The sequence below is a fragment of the Sturnira hondurensis genome, unplaced genomic scaffold (genome assembly GCF_014824575.4).
Source record: "Sturnira hondurensis isolate 20B ecotype Veracruz unplaced genomic scaffold, ASM1482457v3 Scaffold0010128, whole genome shotgun sequence".
In the NCBI taxonomy this organism is placed as follows: domain Eukaryota; kingdom Metazoa; phylum Chordata; class Mammalia; order Chiroptera; family Phyllostomidae; genus Sturnira; species Sturnira hondurensis.
The window spans coordinates 10,897,459-10,913,139 of NW_028082759.1; the positions used below are offsets into that span (position 1 = coordinate 10,897,459).

The 15,681-nt window shown below is 42.1% G+C and overlaps 1 protein-coding gene across 2 annotated transcripts in view; it reads right to left on the reverse strand.

Annotated features, from left to right (window-relative positions):
- FHIP1A (FHF complex subunit HOOK interacting protein 1A) overlaps window positions 1-15,681 on the reverse strand; it is a 194,596-nt gene that overhangs the window by 151,846 nt on the left and 27,069 nt on the right. The gene's annotated exons all lie outside the window — the stretch shown is intronic.

Here is a 15,681-nt window from a genome sequence, read left to right on the forward strand (position 1 = left end):
CCCTCCCACAGTCATAACGAGTGCCACAGACTCCACACCCCAGGCCGCCAGGCACATCAACAAAGTGAGCATGACCATGGCCAGGAAACACGGCCTCTCCTGTTCCCAGAGGTGCAGCTGTACATTATTCCACTCAACAGAGATGTTTCCTCTTTCTGCCTCTTCCTAAATGTCTCTTCACCTCACCTCTTTTTTTAGCCATTTTTCCTCTCTATGCCCTACTGTAGGTTTTACTGGCACCATCCCTAAGTAGGTGACACCCTTGGCTCATGGGACATCCCCTCTCTTTTGTCTGCTCCGGATTCCAGATTTTGTCTGCTCATCTTGATCAGCTTTTCCGCAACTTTTGAATACTTAGCCTTTCCATTCCCCAGAAGCATAGGTGGCACATTTTAATGCCCCAAAAATGCACAAAAGAAAATCGTTTATACTAGATAGACAATGTATATGGCATTGTTTATAAATGCCATATACAGGTCAAACGACTACACAATTTAAACCCTGTTCTAACACAAATGCCTCAGCGATGCTCCGCTCCTCCCCAAGAGCCCTAAAATCACCCATCTCTGCATTCCCTCCTTCAGTGAATTCCTGTTCTGCTCAGTGCTTTTACTTGACCTCCGTCCACATTTATTACCACCTTAAGTTCTTTAGCTGATACTGAAATGAAAAATTTTAAGGAGGCAATTAAGAAAGACTAGTAAACCTGTTCTTGACAGGACTAGGCTTAACTCTAACAAGCTAAAATGACAAGCTTGTGGCTTGCGGCCAAGCTATCGTGGACAGTTTAAGAATTAGATTTGAAATAGCTGATAGAATCTGAAGGACAGACTGACCTCTATACATTTTATCATTTGCTTGGTCTGCACTGTGGATAGGATATAAAACTCAAAATACTGAGATGACCATTTTAGGCAACGGTCTTTAATTCAAAATTTAGAAAGAGGTGTCGGGGGAAGTTACTATAGCAGAATACTTACTACTTGATGTAACTATTTTCATCTGCAGTGAATCTGAAATACATACTATACAGTTTTCCTAAATTACATGCTCTGAAACACTTCATTAGTAGTTTTTGTCTTGCAGAATAAAATAACCATTTCTTTGCTAAAATGCTTACCTCTCTCACATAAATATTTTAAACCTTACAATTAGAAGAATTTAACAGGAGACCTATAAAAATAATTTAAATTTAAAGCATTAATGTTTTCTCCACATTTGGAAAAACACAGTGGATCAGTATTCACATTTCCATAATAATGTATTCTCAAACATCAAAAGAAATGTCATTTTCTTACTAGATAACCACCATTTCAGGAAGAAATGTTTTCTCATATTAGGAGAAAAAGTAAACTCTTAAAACATGAAAAAATCATAAGCATTCAAAAGAGCTGACTTGAAATTCGCTTTATTTCATTTGCCCATAAAATTAAAAGCCTCTTTCCTGAAGTTTGAAAAATGGAAAACGCTGAATTTCAAGTTTATGCAAAAGCCACCCCTCACCCCGGACCACCAACCCTGAGGAACAGGTCGAGTTTGGGAGCTCTGCCAGGATGTTCACACTCTGAGCTCTTCCAACTTCCACCGCTGTCCTGGTTTCTTGCTTCAGAAACCGCTCTTGCTTCACTCACCAAACACTGCGGATAAATAGCGGAGACAAGTGCAGTGTCACCTTGAACGAGCCATTAAAAGAGACGGAAAAGCAGCAACAGAACCCCAAGCCATTTGCTCTTGCACAACGGGAAGCTGAAGACAGTCTTGTTTACTACACACAAATCACTTGAGAACTGGCCAAATTCCTACACGGTATTCCAGATGGAAACGCAGCAGAGCGTCCATGAGTATTTCCTTCCAGTTCTGAAAACAAACTGGACCAGTTTTTCTTGCTGCTTCTAGGAAAGCGATCCCTTAAAGCCAGTGAAACGATTCAACAAAAGGGCTTCCCTAGACCCAATTCCTGCTCTATTTTTGGTCCCACGTCTCCCGCTTCCACCAGAAGTATTAGGTTTCTTGCAACTAAGTTTCCTCCTCCAGTGTCTATTTAAGTCTTCAGACTGCAGAAAGCAAAATCTATTCATCAGTCTTAATTTCTCATATGTTTCTGTAGTATATTCACATTTTTTTCAGGGAAAATAGTCAAGATAGAGCCCTTGAATTTTATATTTATGTGTGTATGAATGTATATAAAAATTCTTTTCTAATTTCTAAAAAATTTAGAGTCTGTGAGGTTTATGCAGACAGGCCTCTCACAGAGGCTGCTGTATTTCCCAAGGTCCATGTTCGTGTGCTGCCAAGTAGGAAGAGCTTGACTTCACTTTTCACTTCCTTGAGTTAAATTCATTTAGACAGAGGCGCTTTGAGAGCTATGATGTGCAACAAGTTAGTGGCTGGTTTGTGTAAAGGTACTATGTTAGCCCTGGTTGGCATAGCTCAGTGGATTGAGTGCGGGCCTGCAAACCAGACGATTGCGGTTCGATTCCCAGTCAGGGCACATGCCTGGGTTGCAGGCTGGTTCCTTGCAGGCTAACTACCAGCAGGAGACGCACAAAAGGCAACCGTACATTGATGTTTCTCTCCCTCTCTCCTTCCCTTCTAAAGATAAATAAATAAGTAAAATCTAAAAAAAAAAGGTGCTATGTTAATAGGCAAACATTTCAGCAGTGCTGGTTAATTCAAAAACCGAAGGTCTGGCAGCATTCTTTCTTTAGGACTCTCTTTCTACTAAACCCATGGGAAACACGAGTGACCCTGACACAGATCCACGGTGCCCCAGAAAATCCACCAAGGGGAGTGCAGGGAGCCTGCTGAGGTAACTGAACAAAAAGCCAGCAGAGAAAAGTCAGTCCCCTCCACCCAGACGAAAACCTCATTTAGTTTTAATGTGTACTGTAACAGGAAGCCCTAGATTAAATCTCAGCCCACATACATTTCAGTTCTTTATTCAACAGCCCTAGACAGTCCCTCACACACTGCTAAACTCATGGCACGTAACATCCCTGTAGACACTATTCACATCTGCCAACACCTAACACCACAGACTCCTACTAAACTTCCCTCTAGCCTGATTTTCCACTTCTCTGTACTGCACACACCCACACTCCCAACCCCCGCACACCTGCACTTCCCAGGAACTATTTTTCTTGAATGACCTCCCCCCGCACCTGGTGAAGACTTTTCTCCGGCCTGTCCACACCGATGCAGACTGACCTCGCCGCTTCCTCGTCCTCTGGAACCAAGAATACTGCCCCCTCTCCCAGACTTGGCTGCCTCCTCCAAGGTCACAAAGCTGGCCAGTGCCAACACTGAGTAGCTTAACCACTGACTGACAATTTCCTTCCTACCCAGTGCAATTCCCAGTTCTGTGGCCTAAAATCAAAACACATCACGGGGCTCAAGATCCAGAGTCAGACAAACCTAGCAGCACACTCACTGCTCCCATGCCCGTGCCATGGACAAGTACCCTCTCTCAGCCTCAGTTTTATGTCTAAGTGGGTTAATAAGAGCATTTACCTTTAACGAGGAGACAGATTGTGATAATGCATGTGCCTGGCATGGGGTAAGCTACCAAAAATTGTTAGCTACTTTGACTGTATTATACTACTACTCTACTACTGTTGTTATTCTAAGGATAACTGGCATAAACAGACAAACTGGTAGGCTTTGGGCCAAATTTGGACTTTCTTTTTGACTGTCACAATATGTTTCGGGTTTTGTTTTTTCATTGCCTTTGGAGAGGTAAGCAGTCTCGCATCTGCCCCAGTCCTCACCGCTCCTTAGAATCGTATATTCTCATTAAACTGTCTGGGCCTTGAGTTCGTGACACCCCTTCCCATGCAAACGAAAGGCCTCAGTTACCCAGAATTTTTTTAACATAGACATTATAGAACTAGGGCAGCTAGGCATTGTATAAAATGATGCCTCCCTAAAAACCATAGCGTGGAGCCATCAATTTCCCAAAAGGTTAAGACCGCTCAATCAGCCAAACTGATTGGCTCTACTTTGTAGTTGTATGAACAGTAACAACTTCCCAAACACAGAGAATCCGTCATGTTCTTCCACAACACAGCGTCCCACTGTGAGCTTTCACGGCCTGGCACAAGTGGCGGAGCAAATGGACCTGTGGCAGATCAGAAAACACACTTCAGAAGCCAAGCTCTTCCCTAAGTGCAGAAGGCCATTTCCCAGGCAATTTCTTGCTCCAAATATACCCGTCAGAGGTCAGGATCTTAAACTCACCTACAGCTTTGCACATATCAAAAATTAAACTGTCTGACATCTCATATTCTGCTTTAATTACTAACTTAACCCACATAGATTTTCCATTAATGATAATATGAGGTAACTAACAATTAAGGAATATATATACACCTTCTTAGTAATATACATCATTTCTGGGGAAAATACACTGTAAAACATACAAAAATTCACCACTATGAGACTGTAAAGACATTTACCTATTATAGAGATTTACTGATATAAAATTAAATGATCATAACTTCTACTTCATTTATGAGAAAATCTCCATCTCCTATCATTCCCAAAAGTGTATCCACTGAAAACATTCTCTTTAAAATAAAACCCTTTGCTTTCAAATACTCTAAAATGAAAACAAGTGGGTTTTTTTCCAAGGGTGACAAAAAATTTTCAAAATAACCAAAAGATAGGTGAGGTCAAAATTATCATCACAATAAACCAATCCAGTGATCTTGTACAAATCCAACTCAAATTTATCCTTTATGAAATCTATACACCCTCTGGTCTGAGAATCCAAAGTAAGTATAATTAAAGTCATTTACATAGAAAAGAGGGAATTATATTCCACAAGCTTAACAGGAATTATTTCTAGGTAATTGGAATAAGGGCGATTTATTTTCTCTGGGCCTATGATGTCTTTTACAAGTCTTCCACCCTGCAAAAAATAAGTTATTACTTTCATTATCAGATGCAAAATATTTATCTCTAAATTTTAATAATACTGAACTTGACAACTGTTGGACAGTCAGGATATACTTTCTAAAAGGCTGAGGCCCTTAAGGAATCAGGAGCCATTGTGCAGAAAGTATTGGGTTGGCCAAGAAGTCTGCTTTTTCGTAAAATAAGACACACTTTTCATTTTTCACCAATAACTTTACTGATTTGGGTATTTTGAGTATGTTGGCTATCTCCTGCCATTGGTTTCTAGTGAGTAGAGGCCAGGGTGCTGCTAAACATCTTCCAATGCATGACAGCCCCACAGCAAAGAATTATTTGCCCAAAAGGTCAACAGCACAAAGAACCTTTGCAAACCCCTTTCACACGTTTGATCAGTCACAGCACCTTCTCCATACACTGCACAAATCTTCTTTTTTGCATTTGAGTTGCATTTTTACCTTGCTTGAAATAATAAAGCATAATATGCCAAAAATGTTTCATATATTCTTCCATCTTCAATATTAAAATGGCTGCACAAAAATTCACCAGTTTTGATGGTTTTTATTAATGTGTACTGATATGACAGCTGTCACAATACACTCTACCAAAATTGTTTCGAATGACTTTAAAGACAACTAAGCACTAACTAGAGCCATCATATAAAGAAAAATGTAATGGAGTTTTTGGCCAACCCAACAGCTCTCTACCTGGTATCCTCATTTGCTTTGCCTTTATTTTCTCTTCTGAGAGGTTTTACAGCCAGCTCCCTTCCCTGGCGTTCCGTGACACACACACTCTGTACCACACAACGCAGTCCAAGCTGCTGCCAGCTGGGCACCTTCTCTGCGCTCCCTGCTTCCATCTTCAACTCTAGAGGACTTGAATAGAAACAGCATTGTGCATTTGTTTTATAGCCTCTGCAGACCTGAGCTCAGCTCTCTACACACAGCAGACTTTCTGACATCTATTTGTTAAACATAAAGGACACAGCTCATCAATCAATTAATTAACAGCAAAGTAAACCCAGCCTTCTGCCTTTTTGCCTTCAGAGGCAGTGCTGTATTTCATGTGAATAACAAAGACTGAGGTGTGGTCCCACTGACTGCAATTGGGACCACTGATGTTGAAGTAGCTTCTCCCTGAGTCAGCTGTGAACTTCCAAAGTAAAAGGACAGACCTGGGTGGGGCAGGGAGTGCCGCATCTCAAGAAAGAAACACAGTTGACTCCTGTTCCCTGTACCATGCCTGTGGAAAGGCATGTGATGTGAGCTATTGCATTACTAACCCTACATGACTATTCCAAAGAGATTAAACCGGCCAACAGCAGCCCTGCTGGGGGACGCCGGGCCTGCCCCTGTTGACAGCAGTGGTTCTCTGGGTTTACAAAGCCGATGAAGCGCTGGCAGAGTTTTGGGGGTTCTCAGACAAAGCTCTATTATTACAGTGACGGTGAAGACTGGCTAATAATAGGGGGAACATCCTCATATGCTTTGGCTTCAACAGCTTTGATTATATTTACTGTGAATGTTCAAACCAGGGTGGGTACAAATCATACAAAGAAAAATATGAGTTTTACATGTAAAATGGATTGTGCTGGGTACTGTTAACACAGAGAATTTGTGATTATTAAACGGATCTGCTTCCGAGTCAAATTTTCATCTATACGAACTGGAGTTTAGAATGTCAAAATGGGGGTGGGAGGGTGACTGGAATAGGACCTCCCAATGAGACCATGTGCTTCTGTCTGTCCCAAACCATAATAAAGAATGATTTTTCTTACGCTGCCCACTATAAGCCATCAAGAATTGCTGTTGGAGTGAAGAAAAATCCAAGCAAAGGACAAAGATAAATAAACCCAAACAAAAATTTCTGTTTTCACACACAAACCAACGTTAAGGAATCTATTTATAAATATTTCTTAGCCTCTTTAACTCTGTAATCTTTTAGGCAGCTGTAATGCAACATTTATGGCTAAACATATCACTCTTTGATGATTTCCAAAATGCCCTTCAGCGAGCACTTGTGCATCTCTCGGCTCCTTGTGTTTCACTACACCCTCTTCTTGAGACTTCTGAAGCCTAATGCGACTGACTGACTAACGTGCCCTGTTCCCTTCACCAAACTGTAATTGTTAGGTGCATGAGTGTTTTATGCAAACACAGCTGTCAACACTTAGGAAAATGTAAATTTTCCCTGAAGGAAAAAGCTCAACTTACTAGCCTCTTCAGTTCTGCAAAAAGAACAGTTTCACTGAGTCTTTGTAGTGAGAAATGCCTAAAAATTGGCAGAGCACACAAGCAGACCCAAAGTTACTTATAGAAATGAAGTTCCTGGCCCACATAGGTAAAAAAAAAAAAAAATGACTGCCAGTCTTTCACACCAATAACTTCAATGCTTCCTGCAAGGCTCCCAGGTGAAACACCTGAATTCAGAGGCATACGAATGCCACTTCACAAGCCTTTGATAATTGACTCCCAATGACAATTAAAAGCCATATTTTTTTATTACCTACCTCCAATAAAATCAAGAGAGCACTGCATCATCACTGAAAGCCTTCATACCCAGTAATACCATGTCTACTATCAAAAAAAAAAAAAAACAGACAATAACAAGTGTGGACAAGGATGTGGAAAAACTGAAACCCTTGGTAATGTAAAATGATGCAGCCAACATGGAAAACAGTATGGTGCTTCCTCAAAAAGTTAGGTAGTGATAAATAGAATTACCATATAATCCAGCAATTCCACTTCTAGACATATCCCCCCTGCAAAAATGAAAACAGGCTCTTAAAGATACCTGTAAACACATAGTCACAGCAACATTCATAATACCCAAAAGGTAGAAGCAACACAAATGTCTATCAATGGATGAACTGATAAACAAAATGTGTAAAATGTGGTATATACATACAATAGAATATTGTGCAGTCAGAAAAAGGACAGAAATGCTGCAACATGGATGAAACTTGAGACATTATGCAAAGTGAAGTCAGCCAGTCACAAAAGATCAAATACTGTATGATTTCGCATACAGCAGGTGCCCCAGTACTCAAATTCACAGAACCAGAAGGTAGATTGCTGTTTTCCAGAGAAGAGTGGGCAGGGAGAAGGGAATGTCTGTCTGGCAAGACAACAACAGGTCTGGAGATGGATGGTGGGGACGGTTGTACAACAACGTGAAGGTACTTGATGCCACTCGTTAAAATGGTAAATTTTATCTTCTGCATTACATTAGTTTGCTAGGACTACTGCAACAAAGTTCCACAGATGGATGGTGTAAACAACAGGAATTTATTTTCTCATGATGCCGAAGGCTGGAAGTATGAGATCAAGGTCAGGTGCCAGCAGGATCGCTTTTTTCTGCGAACTCTCACATCGGCCTGTTGGTGACTTCTTCTGTGCCTTCCCGTGGCCTTCCTCTGCCACGCTCTGTGTCCAAATGCCCTCTTCCTATCAGGATGCCATTCATATGGAACCAGGCCCCCCCGCCCCCACCTAAATTATCTGATTTTCACTTATTTCTCTCTTTAAAGATCCTGTCCCCAAAGAGCACACTCTAAGGTACCAGAGTTTAAGGCTTCCACATGTGAATCAGGGATTACAATTTAGCCCAGAACATGTGGTATATTTTTAAAAATAAGACGGTAAATAGGAGCAGGCAGAAGGGAAAGAACAACCTGTGCGAAGGCCCTCAGGAAGGAAAACGACGCTAATGAGAGGGAATGGAAGAAAGCCCACGAGGCTGCAGCAAAGGGGGAGGTGAGAGCTAGGATTAGGGAGAGAAGATAAATGAAAATATAATCCTTGAAATTCATTCCCAAATTTGCAAAAACTCAAAAAAAAGTTAAACCTTCTTAAAAGAATATTATTCATGACAAAAAATAAGCAGCTTATGTAAAAGGGGTATTGCCAATTACCATGGATCAGTAATTAACTTTCAAGAGACCGCTCCACACTCAAAAATAGATAAACTACTTCAAAGTGCCATCTTTGCACTTTTATTAGAGTCCCGAGTCTTCCAAAAAGTTTTCTTTCCAGGCTTTGGGGTTGTTTTTTTTTAAAATTATGATTGCGGTGAAATATCCACAACATAAAACCTGCCGTTTCAACCATTTCACAAAGTTTTGATTTCTAGAACTATCGCCACTTAAAAGAAAATGTCCCTTAAGTTAACTTCAGGGCACACTGTCAAATGGAGAAATGAATGGGTAGTAATTAAAGCTATCGTTTCATAAATTCAACTCACGAAACACTAAATTTCAGAGACGTGTTAACCACAGCCAAGAAAACCGCCGGCCTCTCCGGTTAGAGATGGGGACCGGCATGCCCAGCAGCCTACCGCCTCTCTGGGCCCAGCGCTGGCTGGCCCGGCCTGGCCACGCCGACGCAGGTCTGTCAGCGCCTGGGTCACAGACACTGCGCTCCAGCCTGAACAGCCTGCATGCCAAAGAGAACACTCCGAGTTCCTGAAAGTCGGGATGCTTTCTGGACGAGCACCGTTTCACCATGGGGGTAGATTAGGAGGAGGGTGGGACAAAAAGAGGCCAAATTTTTAAGGTGCCAAAACCTACTTCTCAGTTTTGTCAAAGGTTAACCACAACCAAAAGGTGAGTGCCATAATCATCTTTGCAGAAATTTGAATACTGCGCCCCCCACACACAAATAAATGTCACATATTTTATAAACACACACACACACACACACACATCCAGGATGTATAAGGAACACCCACCAGTCAATAAGAAAACTAACTGGAAAAAAATACGGCAAACTCACAGAAGAGAAGGCACCAAAGGTTAATAGCTGTATGGAAATGTATCTTTAACCTCATTTATAATCAGGAAAATAAAAACTGAAGTCAAAATAAGGCAAATGATACTGCACATAAATCACATCTCAATTTTAAACACATATACTAAGATATAATTTCACACCCACCGAGCAGACAAAAATTTTTAAAAATCTGATCACCCCGAGAGTCGTTGAGCCACAGGCAACTTCGCGCTCCCATGCGCATGATCCTGGCACAACCACAGCACACATGGTTGTCCTCGCCTAGTGAAACCGTGAGTGTGTGTACTCGATGACTCCACACTTCCACTCCTAGGTTGACCCCTTAGAGAGACTCTAGCATGTGTGCAACAGGAACTGTGTTCACGCCCCTCTTTCCCATGGTTGCAAAAAGTTACACAAACACAAATGTCCATCATGCAGTGGAAAACATAACTCGGTATGGTATATTCTTACAACGCAATGCTCTACAGCTGACAAATAAACAGCATACAGCCTCATGAATAAACATGGATGAATCTCAAAACACTCCTGAGTAAAATAGTAGGGTTAGAAGAGTGCATGCTGTATGCAAAGAGCAAAAGTAGCTAAAATTAAAAAATATATTGTTTAGAGATAAATACACATAAGGCGAATTCATGTTTTTATAAAAAGCAAGGGAACAACTAAAAAGTAAAAAATAACGGTTACCCCAGGAGGCAGTGGGGATGAGGAAGACACAATCAAGAAAGGACATACAGAGTTTCAAGGAACTAAAAATATAATGTTCTAGCCCTGGCTGGTGTAGCTCAGTGGATTGAGCGCGGGCCCGCGAAGCAGAGGATCACGGTTCGATTCCCAGTCAGGGCATATGCCTGGGTTGCAGGCCAGGTCCCAGCAGGGGACTCACAGGAGGCAACCAGACATAGGTATTTCTCTCCTTCTCTCCTTCCCTTCCCCTCTAAAGATAAATAAAATAAAATAAAAAATAAAAATATAGTGTTCTATTTCTCAAGCTACATAGTAGGTAGGTACCAGTGTTCTCTCTAATCTTTCTCTTTTAATTATACATATACACTGATATGTATTCTTTTATATATGTGTGTGTATGGCATAGGTCTCATTTTTAAAAAGTAGAATAAAAGCCAAAAACCAAATGTTATCTTTTCAAAGGACAATCTGATGAGGTTTTAATTCGAGATGGCTGACAGCCTTGACTGGCTCTCCCGAATCCCTAAGGAAGCGAAAGTGTCAAAACATGAAACTGAAGAATTCTGACAGATTAAGAAAAATTTGCTGGAAGAGAACTTTAAATGGACAAGAGATTTCAACAAATCCCTAGAAAACAGAGCAGGAAATGGGAATGTGCTGACAGGTGAAACAGGAAGAGGAGAGCTGCCCCCCTGGGGCCACCAAGGAGGTAATGTGCTCCGACTCCAGGCTCACAGTCAACAGGTATCGCAGGGCGCAGAGCGAGGAGGAACACAGGAGCCTTCGGGGAGCTTGGCCAAGGGGAGTGCCAGGTGAGACATCTGGGGTTCCTCTTTACAGGAGCTGAACCGATTGTCACGACAGGGAGTGAGGGATGACCTATGAAGCCTTCCGAAGTGAATTTTGGTCCCTCGGAATAAATCCTCCTCTTTAGGGCGTTTTTGGGGTGACACAAAGTGGCCAGCAGACAACCCAGTGCCCTGCCCCATCTCACACTCATTCTCATTCTCTCTCTCTCTCTCTCTCTCACACACACAAAGACACAAACACACACACACACACACACACACACACACAAACTTAGAATTCCTACTCAGGGGAAAGGGACAGCCGGGGGCAAAAAACTCTACATACAGATCTTTTTAAAATAATAGAGGAAACTCCAGGCCTTCATTCTTAACTATAAATAGGCAACCAAGTGCGCAAGGAAAATCAATGACATTGGGGGTTAAAAAAATAAATAATAACTGACACTGAGAAAAGATAGTTAATTCCAGAAACAGAAGAACACTTTAAAAAGAAGTATCTCTTTTTAAAGAGATGCTTTAAACCACACACTGATGTTTCTCTCCCTCTCTTTCTGCCACCCTTCCCCTCTGTCTAAAAATAAAGAAAATCTTTTAAAAAATAAGTATCTCTAAAACAATTCAAGAAGAGACTACAACCACTGAACAAGAATGACACAATGAAAATAAAGTGATAACAAAAACTTTGTAAATCTTTTTGAAAATAAGATTACCAGAAAAAAAAATTCAGTGAATGTACTAAAAGGTAATAATGAGGAAATCTCTCCAAGTGTGTCGTGAAAAGACAAAAGAATAGAAAATAGGGAAGAATACATTAGAAGCAAATAACCAATGAAGGAGGTGAAATAAATATTCAACTAAAAGCTGCCCAATTTCAGATTCCTAATTAATTAATTAATTACATTAATTCCACCCCCACACCAACCCCAACCAGTCATTGTTAGCTACCTGATCCCAGGGAAATGGGCCCATAGGCTGAATTAAACCAATCAAATTGTCCTTTTTGAGAATATGACTTAAGAAAAATATAAACAAAATCACCGGCCTAAAATCAAAAGGTCACGTCAATGCTGACAGTATTCTCATACATACATTGGCCCATGGGAAAGAGAAGGAGATAGAGGAGCAGAGAAAGGCAGGACGCCAGAGCAGAAACGTGCTATTCCGTGATCCCCTGTGGGCGCACCGCTGTCACTGAGACTGGCTGTTAAATCCTATGTGTTTCAGATTTTTTTTCTATTTTAAGTTAACTTGAAAAGCTCTGGTTTGTTCGCAACCAGTAAACTCTAAGACGGCAGATACCCATTGTCTGGAACTGCACAGCAACCAGCAGCTACCGCATTATGTCTGCTGTAACATGGCAACACCCTGCCTCTCCCGTCACCAGTCGGCTCAGCAAAACACAGTGTTGGCCCCCCGCTGCCTGTCATCCTGTCGCAGTCTGCACAAGTGCGAAGCACGGGGTATTGTTGAACAGGATTAAGATTATATGTGATCAAATACTCCTCCTAATTAATATGTCAAACTCCAAGAGTATACATATAGTGTATTCAAAGAAAACTTGAAATTGTGGAACAATGTCAAAAAGGAGAATGTTAACTTGCCTTACAATGTGGAACAAGAGAGCCAAATGGTTTAAGATTTTAAAAGAAAATGAAGAAATTTATGTCTTTTATATTCTCACCGACTTTTTCCATCTGCCTGAAAAATTAGAAAACCATAAAAATTTCTCTTCTGATGACATGAATAAAGCTGATTTACTTAGAAAGGCGATGGAATGTCATTGTCGAGATTAATCTGCAGTATACAAAAAATATTCTTTGAAGGTCAAGAGACAGAAGGAAATTCTTTTCACACATTTAGAAGGTAACTTTCATGCATTCTCAGGCTAAATGAACAGAGTCGAACCAGGGCATGAGAATCTCAAGCCAACATCTGAGACCCTGAAAAGTGAATACTGTGCTACTGAGCAGGGAAAGAGAACAGCCACCAGGTAGAGGGAGAAGGGATGGGGTGTGTGACCTCCCACGATTAGTGGGCAGCAAGTCATGTCCTTCCTAGACTTTCTGATTTCACAAGTCAGTAAAATTACACACACACACACACACACAACCAGGTCGGACTTGGACAATGGCCTGCAGTGTCCACAGCATTATGGATGAGACACGAGCCAAATTCACACGGACTACCGAGTCCTGTGGAGGAAAACGAACCGCACGGTCACTCCCTCAAAGGGGGGAGTGCCTCAGAGTGGCCTGTCAACTCTCTCAAGGGGAGAGCGCGCTAACCCTTCCTTTGACAGGTTTTTGGGGGGGTTTCAATTTGCACAGGAATACAGGTAAAGTTCGTTAATCACTCTCAGGGTGTAAGGATCAAACAACAGATAGCATACAAAGAACTACAGGGGCTTATTCTGAATCAGGGTCTGTTAGCTAAAGGGCTACAAAACTTTGGGAAACAAACTCATTGCCTGCTCAGACCCTTATGGTTTAATTGAGAGCATTCTTAGCAAAGCAGATTTCACAGGATTTTACTTCTTTCTCAGGCCTGATCTCCTGGGGAGCTGGCCCTTTCCAGAACAGGGCTACGCAGCCCTCTGTCATTGTTTCAGGCTTAAGTCAGGCAAAGGAGGCAAGAGAGCCGTAAAATTAGGAGACTTCCCGCAGACAAAATGAGGCCCCAGGCTTTGTCAAAGCCCAGGGGTGAGGGTCCATCAGCCCCTTTCTCCATAGCCCCCCATGTCCTTCCCTGGGGCCTCCACATGATCATGCCTGTCTAAGGTCATCCCCCCCTTGGGGAATCTTACTCATCATTGGCTAACTGATCAAGCATTGGGGGCCAGTTATGGAAAAAGGAGCAGAAGCAGTACTGCTGCCAGGGAGATAAGCTTTGTCTCCTTAGTGGCTTATGGTCCAAAGGTCGCTCACCCAGCCTTACCCATGGGGGAGTGGGGCGGGGTACAGCTCCTGAAACCAGGCAGGGCAGTTCCCAACACAAGTCAATTGCAAATGTTCTACTTTTTCCAAATAAAGATAATTTATTTGAAGCCATTACTATTACTAGATGTTATCACCATTATTTAACTTTTTTAAAGGACATTTTAATGCTTAAAAAAGTAGGAAAGACTCAATCTTGGCATTTTCTGAAGCCCCTGAAAACTTCATCACAGGCTAGAATATGCACTTACATTAAGTCAATTTTGTTCTAGTTTGGCAGGTTTTGCTTTAGTTATGATTTGTGATTCATTCCCTAACCCCCAACGCCATTATTCCATTAGTTCCTTCCCTCAGAAAAGTAATCGTAAAGTAGAGAAAGCAATAAAGATGCAAATGGAATATTTAAAAATAATGCAACATTTGGGAACCCCAAAACATGATACAGATGGCTTCACATAAGAGCTGAAAGCTTTCCTGGTGGATTAATAAAGAAAGATTTGGGTGAGCGAAAAAGGAGGAAAACCTGACCATGTGGTGCACAGCAGCACAGTGTGAACAGACAGGCTCCACAGCAGGAGTCACCACGCTGTAGGAGCCACTAAGGAAGAGGCCTCGGCTGGGGAGAGAACTGACAAGGGGCACTAGTGTGGTCTCTAGAACTAGAAAGTTCTGTGTGGTTTCACCGGATGCCAAGCTGCAGAGCTGGGACTGCGTTTAGAAGCAACAAGGAATCTCCGATGGGTCTAGCACCACAAAGGGAGCACGTCAGGAATACGAAGCCAGTAGAACTATGGCTTCGGGAATAACTTCTGATAATTCCAGCCCTGGCACGTGTAGCTCAGTGGACTGAGCTCGGGCCTGAGAACCAAAGGATCGCGGTTCGATTCCCAGTCAGGGCATCTGCCTGGGCTGCAGGCCAGGTCCCAGCAGGGGATGCATGAGAGGCAACCACATCTTAATATTTCTCTCCCTCTCTCCTTCCCTTCCCGTCTAAAGATAAAGAGATAATTCCAAGTAATTTCCTGGGCAGTTCTGGCTCAGAAGGGTCCATCTAAGAAGATTCAACCTTCTCATTTGAGAATAGTCATGTCCACTGACCTTGCATGAAAATGTCACTGCTTCTGCACTTAAAGCCTTGGTGGCCGTGACTGTCTAAATCCCCCTGAAAATCATCTAATTTTCTCTGTATGAGAAAGTTAGGTATGGCTGCCAACTCCTCTGGGACTTTGCTTTTGCTAACATGAACATCGCGTCACTGTTGGAAATAAAAAAATCATGAAAGGAAGTTGTTTTAAAGGAGTCGGATGTGATCGGTTAAAAGAAATGTCCAGGACTTCCGCCAAGATGGAGGCATAGGTGGAAACACTGTGCCTTCTCCCACAACCAAGTTTGAATACAACAAAGGTTTGGAGAAACAAAGACACAACCAAAGGACAGAAAATTGAATTATACGGAAGTCCGACTACATCTAACCGTTCAACGGGGACGGTAAGAGGGGCGGAGCCAGCAGCGAGCAGGGTCGGGCAGGACAGGGCCCCCGACCCAGGC